Source organism: Schistocerca piceifrons, chromosome 5 (genome assembly GCF_021461385.2).
Source record: "Schistocerca piceifrons isolate TAMUIC-IGC-003096 chromosome 5, iqSchPice1.1, whole genome shotgun sequence".
NCBI lineage: Eukaryota > Metazoa > Arthropoda > Insecta > Orthoptera > Acrididae > Schistocerca > Schistocerca piceifrons.
Window position 1 is genome coordinate 174,157,286 of NC_060142.1, and position 10,248 is coordinate 174,167,533.

Genomic DNA, 10,248 nt, shown 5'->3' on the forward strand with positions numbered 1-10,248 from the left:
AATCATCAAAATATAACGTTATATCTCTAGTGGTAAGAAAATCTTGTCTTATGTTAATTATGTCGAAGCTAAGTGAATTCGAACGTGGGCAAATTGTTGGTACTCCTATCGTGGGTGTTTCCATAACAAAGGGAGCTTAAGTATTTAGTGTTCCAGGAGGCGCCGGGTACAGCAAAAGCGGAAAACCATCAGTCGCTAAGATACAATGCAGAGGAATGTGTGTGTTGTGTGATCGTGACGGGTAATCATTGAAGAGGATTGTGACGAGAAATAAGATGGCGACGGTTGCAACAGTCAATGCACAACTGAATGTCGCACTTGCGAACCCTTTAGGGACCAAAAAAACACAAAAGGGAGCTCCGTATTCAGTTAATTGCAGAGCGAGGTGGAATTCCAGAACCACTCATAAGTGATGCAAGTGCCCTTAACAGGAATAAGTTGTGCTGAAGCCATAAAACCTGGACTCTGAGGCAATGGAACAACTTCATTTGGTCGGATAAGTCTTGTTTCTCACTGCTTCCAACTTCTGGAGGTACGTCCTAAGAGTGAAACACGACTTAACGTTTGTTGACGCATCAGACAGCGATATTGTGGCATTCCATGGGCCCCATGGTTACTCTGCAAGATCGCATAGCTGTCAGGGGTGACCATTTTGGCAGATCTGATCCACGCCATGATACAATGTTTGTTCCAAGACAAAAAGCTCCTGCCCACACAGCTCATATCATCCAGGACTGGTTTTGTGTGCATGCGGATGAACAGTTGCATCTTCCCTGGCCACCACAGTCATCATATCTCAATATTATTGAGCCTTTGTGGTCTGCTTTGGATAGAAGGGTCCTCCATCGCTATCCACCTCCATCACCGGTACCTGAATATGTCACTATTTCGCAGGAGATATGGTATAAGATTCCCTTGAAAACCACACAAGACTTGTATTTATCCATACTGAAACGACTGGAAGCTTTCTTAAATGTTAAAGGTTTTCCTACGTCGTATTAGGCATTGTGACGTATTGGATTTTGGTGTTACCGAACTTTTGTCCATCCATTGTATTATGTGCTAAAAAAGTTATCAAACCCACCTCACTGCTGTATGACAAGGCAGGTCACAGAATTCAGAATCAACAGCTTCAAGAAAAGCCTTAAATGACGGTGACTGAATGCATAAATCCAAATGAAGTTTTCAGCAGAAATTACTGGTTTCACTACACAAGAAATACCTAAGTTTTTCACACAGAGTTCTTGCTGACATATGGTGCAGTGTATGAACAAAGTGTCCAGAATTTGCAGATCTTCCAACTGAGTCCTGTTATGTGTCACCAGACCCTTCCTCACTTCAAGCACGTTTTTCCCTCCAACTTCAACACCTCAAAACTGTTTCAATTGACGCTTCCAGTTTTGAAAAATTATCTACACTTCCATGAAAAGGTCTTTCCCAGTTGTTCTTCCATGCATGCTGCAAATGGATACCAACTCATACGTTATTTGAAAGTCTACGAAATGAACACGAGAAGCTGTGACGTACTTGAGTGATCAGTAGATTCAACCTACCGCCAGGGAATACCACAAGAAGTTTTAAGCTTTCTCGCGCATCTGTGGCACTATGTTCTCTCCAGTTTATTCGGTTCTCTACACAACTGGACATGCCGAAAGGCTAAACTTCCAAACAAATCAGCTTCCTTAGGATACAAGTCATTTGCTCCATCAGCAATCCACAATAAATTCTCTGATGAACCCGTCACCCGTAAATGCTGTTTCACGTTCTGCCATCTTGTGCTCTACTCTGTAACATGCATGAGTGACAGATTAATTTCCAGCAAGCTTTCTCGTGAAGAGATTTTCTTTGGTTTCTAAGTTACGTTCCACGGTCTCATATTCCTCAGAGCGTAATTTTCCTGAAAATTTTGAATATGCTGAAAAATACATTGTTTCTTAATGACGCCGAAGATAGTATGTTTCCAAAACGTCGACACTTCCACTTCTTATTACTCTAGCAGTTGTCTGGTTCTTTGTTTTCACAAAGAAGTACTTCACTCCCCATTCTTAGTGAAAACGCGACAGTCGGCATCCACTTACAGACAAACAAATCATTACAATTTCAGAAAAATTGGATGATTTCTTCAAGAGAAAGAAGTTCACATATTGAGCAAGTCAGTAACTTGAGGTCCCTGCCGTGCTCTTATGAAAGCAGTTATTCGGCTTGGTATTGATTAATAGAGTTGTTGAATGCCCTGCTGAGGGATCTCGTGCCAAATTCTGTCCAATTCGCGCGTTACATCGTCAAAATCCCAAACTGGTGGAGGGCCCCACCTATAATACTCCAAACGTTCTCATCAGGGGAGAGATCTGGTGATCTTGCCGGCCAAGGTAGAGTATGGCAATCACGAAAGCAAGCAGATGAAACTCTCGCTTTGTGTGGAAGGGCATTATATTGCTGAAGTGGTAAGCCCAAAATTGCTTGCCATAAAGGCAAGAAACGGAGCTTTGAAAATCGTCGACATTCCGCTGTGGCCGGCCGGTGTGGCCGAGCGGTTCTAGGCGCTTCAGTCTGGAACCGCGAGACCGCTATGGTATCAGGTTCGAATCCTGCCTCGGGCATGGATGTGTGTGATGTCCTTAGGTTAGTTAGGTTTAAGTAGTTCTAAATTCTAGGACTGATGACGTCAGATGTTTAGTCCCATAGTGCTCAGAGCCATTTGAACCATTCCGCTGTGCTGTAAGGACGCCACGGGCGAAGTGGCTATGAAATGAAATGGCACTACAGAGCATCACTGTCCCACCGCTGTCTGAGGCCTCTCGAGACACATTTTCTGCCTAGATTCTCATTGACTGGGGTGGAACTGTCTTCAGTGACGAGTCCCTCTTAGAAATGTGCCCCGATGACCAGTGAAAAGGTGCCCGGCGACGCCCTAGACAGCCAGGCAAGTGGGAACTGTCAATGAGGCCCCTTTCAAACTCCTGTAGGGCACTGATAACGCTGTTTCAAACGTATACTCGGTATGTCTGTGTCGTCCGTAGTGATCATTCAATGTGGCGCTGTTCACGCCACTTACATAGCCAACGATGCCTGGTAGACATGGTAGGCTATGAACATAAACAACACTACTGCATTTTGGTGGCCATTATATCAGTCAAAGAGAATTGGAACTCTACTCATTTCTGTGCCCACTGGTGTCATCCTTTCATTGTACTAGGGCCGGTCTACAACTAATGCAACATGTCTTTTCTGATAGCAAGTTGGTTCTGTTCAGATTCCAATACAACGTATATTTCCCTAATTTTTGTCTGCAAATCCCTAGTTTTCAACATAAACTCAGTTCAGTGCGTCGGCCTTACACCACCTTACTGGGAGGGGCTGTATGGCCGCATGGTAGCACTCTACCGATCGAAGTTCGAGCCGTCTTGTCGCATGAGTCACCTCTCCATCATCCACACACTGCTTCCTGTAGAATTCATCCTTCATTGGACCACACAGATGAAAGTCGGAAGGTGCCAGATCCGAGCTGCAGGGTGGATGAGTCAGAACAGTCCATTGAGATTTTGCGTTGTCATGGAGAAAGAGAAGTTCGTTTGCATTTTTGTGGCGTCGAACACGCTGAAGTCGTTCATCCAGTTTCACGAGATTAGGACAATACACTTCAGAGCTGATCGTTGCACCATGTGGGGAACATCAGACAGAATAACCCCTTCAGAGTGCCAGAAGACCATGAATTTACTGGCTGAGGGTGTGGCTTTGAACTTTTGCTCTGGAGAAGAGATGGTGTGGCACCAGTCCTTGGAACGCCATTTTGTTTCCGGTTCGAAATGATGAACCCATGTTTCATCGCATGTGATAATGTTCGACAAAAAGATTCTCACGATTAGCGTCGTAACGTGGAAGCAATTGATCACAGATGGCCCCTCATTGATCTTTTTAGCCTTCATTTAGGCAGCAAGGAATCCAGCAGGCACAAACCTTTGAGTACCCCAACTGTTGTACTAGGTGTGTCAGCACTACCAACAGAGTTATGCAGCGAGATGTGTGATTATGATCCTTTGATGAGCTAGAACGAGTATGTTTGCATGTTCCAACAAACTAACAGTCACAGCTGTTTGCGATCGGCCGGCACGTGGGATATCGGACGGGCGCGTCGCTCAGCCACTCGTGCTTTTGTTTACTGCAGGTCTCCGTAGTCATTATGCAAGCGCCTATGAATATCTGCTATGTTCTTGTTTGCCACCAAAAGACACTGACAGTTCTCTGCTTGGAACATACCTCCGTTACAGACGCCATTTAGAAGGCTACAGCACCGCCACCTAGCGCTCCTTGTTGAGACTATAGGGGATGAAGTGGGAATTCCAACATGTCTAACAACAAATTCCGCATTTTTGCAACCGAAATTGGCCTAGAAAAAAGTGTTGCATTACTTATTGGGTGTCCCTCGTATACCACCCCAATTATGTAACGTAAGTTGGAGGAATATTGAATGTGCCATGTTGACAATGACACGTCTATATATTATTCACTGCCATTGAATTAACAGGCAATAATACGAAGTAGTTCTGATACTTTTATCCGAAAACTACATTCAGTGAGTTATTTGACAGTCCACATGCAACTGAAATATTTCAGACCTAGTGGCTACAGACATAACCTCATCGATAGGTTAATTAAACAGGCAAGGATTGTCAAACCACCATTTCACTATAGCTGCTATGGTCAAAAGAGGAAATAAGTTTCTTGACAGGGCTTGGAGAGATTTTATACTTGCTGTCATTAACACATTACTTACAAAATGAATGGATTAATATATTTTGAATGCAATAATGTAGAAGAACTGTGATGAAAGTGCAAAATTATCATGCATCGTGCTGTAGATCAGGAAGTTGTGTGGAAAGACAGTACTGGATCTGCTTTATTGCTAGATTTCCCATGACGTCAACTGAAGACATCATGCAACATTGCCACATTTCACCCCCTACTACTCCCCCCACTCCTCTGACGTGACAACCTAAGACACGAAGACAAAAATGTGTAAAACGTGTGAAATTCGGTTTCAAATTCATATTAGCATAAAATGGAGGCAAATTCAGAATTCTAAGTTGGTTTGAGTTTAAAATGACCGTAGACCAGTTAATCTAAGTTTAAAATGGTCGTAAATTCGAAAATCTGGATGTTCCATCAGAACTTGGCCATTTGTCCAATGGCAGTAAATTCAAAAATCCCCCTAAGCAAAATTTTTAGCAAATTCAAAAACTCTCTTCATTTCCACAAAACCAAATATCCTAAGTGTAAAATTGTGGAAAATTCAAAAGCCCAGTTGCCACAACTTTAAAATGGCACAATTCTTTCTGATATACTAACTTTAAACACACACCCCTGACCCCACAGTCCTACACCGCTGCTGTGACAGGGTAAGATTAATTGCGCAGCATTTTATTTGTTGAAATTACAACCGCTGCTAGGGTAACATCAGAACGTTTATTTATTTGTTGAAACAGTTTCAGACCAGTCTGGGGGTGTGGCTGTCAATGCCATAGCAACAGATGAGTCTGCTACAACTAATATACGATCAGAAGAATAACTCTAGATCAAACATCATTATTTGCCTGATCTGTACCTATTACAGTTCTTCTTCTTCTTCTTCTTCTTCTTCTTCTTCTTTCACTTCCTGTTCTAGCAAGTGCTACTCCTAAACTATTAATCGACAGAAACCTAAATACATCATTCTTTAACTCTACAGGAGGAGGAGACCATGTTTTATATCAACACTTATTCTGATTCTTTGGACATCCAGAGGTCTATATTTTAATTTTAACAGGATTTAGTATTATTTCAGAGTCTATATGTCAAGAAAGAAGAAAAATTGGATCGTTCAGAACATTAGGTACAGTTTATGTCATACTATCGATTGGACAAATAGGATTTATTGTATGAGAACACTATATATTTGCAGTAAGAATTGATTTTGACACATGAGCATATTTCACATCAGCAACAATAATTACCAACAGGAATTAAGGTATTCAGATGACAAGCAACGTTGTATGGAATGAAGTTCACGTTGAACCCACATTCACTATGAGCTCTACAATTTATTTTAGTATTCACAATTGGGGGATTAATAGGACTCTTGCCTTGATATTGTGCTTCATGAAACTTATTATGTAGTACCACACTTCCACTATGTATTAGCTATAGGAGCAGTATTTGCAATTACAGGAGATGTCATTCAGTGATATCCAATAGAGATGCCAACTGCTTGCTGATGACAGCTGCTAACCTTTGCCACTCATCGCGGCTGCTCCAATCTCCCAGCTGGTCACATGTTTAATATGGTTATTGGGGTAGGATAAGAACTTTTATATATTTAAACAAATGCTTCAGAATGGGCTGTCAGGGATGCAAACTAGGTAGCTCTATGCTGGGTGGTGCACCAACATGATTAACATGACGGAAACTACACCATGATACACCATTTTGTGGAGCCAGTTCCCATGTCCATCATAGGTGATCGATGGCACAAGATTCAGCAGCAAGCCAACACATGCATGCTCCACCACTGATGGTCCCTGTCACCAGTGCTTGCTCGAGATGGCATCACATGGTCACTGCTTTCTTAACTGCATTCTAACTGGGCGAGTGGAGGTACCTTGACTAATGTCAGAAGGCTTGCTCTGTCGTCCACCCTAACACAGTTGGGACACTCTATGTCACCACATCCAGATATATTTCTGAGGCTACAGGATTTTACACTTAACCCTGCACTAATTTTAGAACTGGGTGCCAACATGTCCAGACAGTTTTCTGGGATATTTCCAGTGACAGGAATGCAACGACGTGTATAACCACTCAGCCAGAAGTATTCATAGCAATATACATTGCCAAGCCAGGACCAACAACCTTCTAGCTAGGCACAAGGGTCTGCAGACTGCAATTCAATTTTCACTGAACACTGATCAGCCACAACATTACGACCACCGATCTACTGTTGATACAAGCCCCTTCCAGGCGATAGCAGCGTCACCTAGCGGTGAATGACTCATCATCAGACTGATGCACACCTACTGTCGATATAAACCCGTCCAGGCGATAGCAGCGTCACCTGGCGAGGAATGACTGGTAGTCAGACAGGTGCACAGTGCATGTAGTACCAGTGAGTACCTGTCCATGTATAGAACGGGGATGGAGCATGATCTATCTGAATTTGACAAAGGGGCAGATTGTGATGGCCTGGAGGCTCAACATGAGCATTTCAAAAATTGGACGACTTTTTGGTTGTTTGAGGAGTGCTGTGTGAGTGTGTTCAACTCATGACAAAATCGTGAAACCACGGTCAGATGTTGTGGAGTTGGGCAGTCACCCCCCCCCCCCCCCAATTACAAAAGTCAGACGTCATAAGCTCGGCAGACTGGTAAAACAGGATAGTTGGTGAACTGTCAGATTTCAATGCTCGACAGAGTACAAGTGTGTCTGAACACACAGTGCACCAGACGCTCCTAACAATTAGCCTCCAGAGCTGACAACCCATGCATGTGCCAATGTTAACACTATGACATTGGTAACTATGACAAAAATCAGCACATGACCATAGGCATTGGACGTTGGTGCAGTGGCAGAGTGTTTTATGGTCTGATGAATCCTGATACCTTCTTTATGATGCCAATCAGAGGGTGCAAATCCGTCATCATTCAGGGCAACAGCTCCTTGACACCTATACTGTGGGACAGAGATAAGCTGGTGACACCTCCATTATGCTCCGGGGAACATTCATGTGGACACCCCTGGATGCAGTGTTGCTCATGCAAGGCATCATAACGGACAAGGAGTATCATACACTGGTTGCAGACCATGTAACACCCTTGATCATGTTCCTCGATGGCAGTGGCATTTATCAGCAAGATATTGCACTATGTCACAAGGCCAGGAGTGTGATAAAGATGCTCGAGGAAGACGGAGGAGAGTTCCAGCTGATGTGCTTCCTCCCTCCCACCCCCACCCCCCAACTCTCAATCTGAACCCAATCGAACACATCTGGAATGTGATTGAATTTGCATTGGAGCTCATTTTCCCTCCTCCCTGGAATTTACGGGAGTTAGGTGGCTAGTGTGTGCAGACGTTATGCCAACTCCCTCCAGCGACCTACCAACGCATCATTCCTTCCATGCCATGACGTGTTGATGCTGTTATGGTGCCAGAGGTGGACATACCAGTTATTAGGTAGTTGGTCACTATGTTCTGGCTGATCAGTGTACACAATTGGTGTTAGTGAAATAAAGGACCAGTACAAATACTTGGTAGTTCGATACAGCATCAGATATCTGTTAAATGTGTCACACATTTCCTTCTTTAACACAGTTTTATCTGCTTTGCTATGTCCATTTAGTGAAATGCAAGAAAATTTTCGCACATCAAAGATTCTTATAGTATTTCTGATGAAGGTACCAACATCATTCTAAAACTTTAATTTCTTGCCTTTACTCCCTGCATAATAATATTGCTAAGAGATTCAGCCTTCTCCTGGCTGTGTAATGACATGTTCCAGCGCAATCTGCGATCTTTGTTTGAGTATGGTTGACAATTTTTACAAGTAAAGCCACCGTCAGATTCAGATTTGGCAAAACTATATTTTCTCATGATATTTGACAATATTCTTTAACTAACATCGATTTTTGTTGTATGTCAGCTTTGAAGTGATATAAATTTGTCAGTACTCATACCCAAGAAGAATTCTAGTTGTACAGCACAAATGAAGAGAGTGCCATAGGATTTAATGAAATAGTTAACTAACATTGATTTTTGTTGTATGTCAGCTTTGAAGTGATATTGTCAGTACTCATACCCAAGAAGAATTCTAGTTGTACAGCACAAATGAAGAGAATGCCGTAGGATTTAATGAAATAGTTCATGGGTGAATGGCCGCATGTCAGTGTCCAATGGGCACATTATTTCAGCAAACAACCACATTGCCACTATTGGGTGCACTGATGAACTGTATATCTCAGGGCTGGTGCAGGGCTTATATCTCCTCCCCATTCCCCTCATGTCTGACGTTCTGTATGAGGCCATTGCCTCAGTGTGTGTGTATGTACTAAATCTTCTCCCTCTCCACTTCCTGCCACAATGTCATTCCATCTGAGATATGTGAGTAGGGGCACCTCCTGGTGATGTCTATGCTGTCGCTCTTCCTGCCGCTGAAGTAAAAAAACCAGCCATTTTCATATTGAAATCAGTCACTCTTGATTTGAAATCAGCGAATTTTGTGTCGAAACCAGCAAAGTTTATATCTAAATTGCTGAATTTTACTTTCAAATAATTAAATTTTGTGTCAAAATCGACTCATTTAGAAAATCCTTTTAGAATTTACAATAGGATATCAAACAGATGTTTGAAATTGTAAGAAAAAAATAATCATAGTCTATAGAGAAAAATGCGTAATCACAGCAAGTACAAGATAATAGGGAATCATAAGAGTGTAAGCTGAAGATAGAAATGCTTGGATTGAAAGAGAGTAAGGAAAAAGGTACCATCTTATGGTTTTATGCCTGTAATGTGACAGCTGCTGTTTATTTTTCAGTTTCTTTTTCAATGAGTGAGTATCACAGATGGTCCGTTCCTTTATGAACTGTTACAGAAGGTACATATGTATCCAGTGCATGGTCAAATATTCGTTTAAACTTGTAAAGATGTATGTAAGGCTCTGGAACATTCATACTAATAAAGTGAGATTTTCTCTAATGCTTTTAGTACATATGGGAAGTGAGTCTGATGTGCTTTGGTTTATTGTGAACTTCATAATAAAGATCTTGTCAGAGCAAACTGATGTTTGGTAATGAATGTGTATAGTCCCAGAAATTAATCAATTTCTTGTCTTAATCAATCAATTTTTAATCGTAATCAGCGAATTTTGTGTCGAAATCTGCAAAATTAGGTCTTGAAATTAGTTAATTTTGTGTCGAAATAATTGGATTTTGTGTCAAAATCAGCAGACTTTATGTCAATGAAACAGAGTTCCATAAGAGCTACAGGAGAAACCACAGATGCACCATGACAGGTCTGTACCAGTTCTACTTTACTCGCATACTGATTTTACTGACAGATGCAATGTCATAGCTTTCAAAACTCATTCAGCCATTCACAGCCTCTGGCCACACCAATGTGGTTCAGAAAGTTGCGGTAAAATTCAACCCAGCAACGCTATCGGACTGCTGTTAATGAAATATGAGAAAGTGCAAATGTGTTTCCTCTTGTAGGAAATATGTATGC